The sequence below is a fragment of the Sinocyclocheilus anshuiensis genome, unplaced genomic scaffold (assembly GCF_001515605.1).
Source record: "Sinocyclocheilus anshuiensis isolate Anshui unplaced genomic scaffold, SAMN03320099.WGS_v1.1 scaffold1034, whole genome shotgun sequence".
NCBI classification, from domain to species: domain Eukaryota; kingdom Metazoa; phylum Chordata; class Actinopteri; order Cypriniformes; family Cyprinidae; genus Sinocyclocheilus; species Sinocyclocheilus anshuiensis.
Genome location: NW_015538015.1, coordinates 13,204 through 14,582, shown reverse-complemented (window position 1 = coordinate 14,582; position 1,379 = coordinate 13,204).

Sequence of the window (1,379 nt, the reverse complement as noted above, 5' to 3'; positions counted from 1 at the left end):
CATTCAATAAATGATCTCTCAAAAAAGACATGAATATGCTGTGCTTTAAAATTTGATCTCAATATTGCATAGCGCTATTCAATCAAAGAAACAAATATCCAAAAACTCACACAAATCATAGTTTGGGCCGGAAATACGGATTCATTTTAAGATGCATTTGTAATTTCCCCATTCAAATTGTTCACCTGAAGATGAGAAAAGCAGGCGAACATAAGTTTGGTCGACGCCAAAATGGACATATAGGAAAATTGGGTAGCACTTTATTTTACAGTACGTGTACTTCCCTGGTACATACATGGTAAATATCTTGTACCTACAGGCAAATGAGTGGTAACACAAGGTACTTACCTGAAGTGTATGTACATGGTAACAAATAAGAAACACGACTGTACTTAACAGTCATACATGCATGGTAATTATTTTGTACATACAGACAAGTGTGGGTACTTGCAGGTAGTGCCCTTACATGGTAACTAATTAGATACTTTACTGTACTTACTAATGTATATACATGGTAAATATGTAGTACTTACGGACAAGTGGGTACAAACAGGCACATCCTTACAGTATCTGTATATGGTAACTAATAAGACACATTACTGTACATACTAATGATATGTACATGGTAAATGTGTAGCACCTACGGAAAAATGTGGTATTATGTGGTAACAAACAAGACTTACAAGACTACCTGTAAGTACCCACACTTGTCTGTATGTACAAAATAATTACCATGCATGTACAACTGTTAAGTACAGCCATGTTTCTTATTTGTTACCATGTACATACACTTCAGGTAAGTAGCCTACCTTGTGTTACCACTCATTTGCCTGTAGGTACAAGATATTTGCCATGTATGTACCAGGGAAGTACACGTACTGTAAAATAAAGTGCTACCGAACTATGTTATATATTATATCCAAATTATCTAGACAGAGAGGCCCAGGTAAAGAATGCTACTTTACACTTTAGAACACTTTAGAGAGGCAGGTGATTCCTTGCCTTCCACTGGAATTGTGACAAGACAACTTATAAGTTATAGAGTCTAATGTACATGATACAGTGCATGTTGTGGTAAAAATATTGAGCTGTGAGAGTGGACTGCCATGGTTTTGCAAAAGGTACTTTTTTATCTGAAGTTCTCCTGGGGTTCACTGGAGAAATATTCAGGACATTTCTTATTTAAAAACATAATAAAACCAAGTTGAATTGTAAATGGATTTGCCTAAAACAATGCCTCCGCTCCATCCCTTCAATCACTCAACTTCTATCAAAAACCCCACCCTCCAAAGATATATCAGAAAACCTGATATTAGCAAACCCAAATGTGCCAAGTGACAGATTGGAAAAACGCCCCCCCAAAAAATTATATATATATA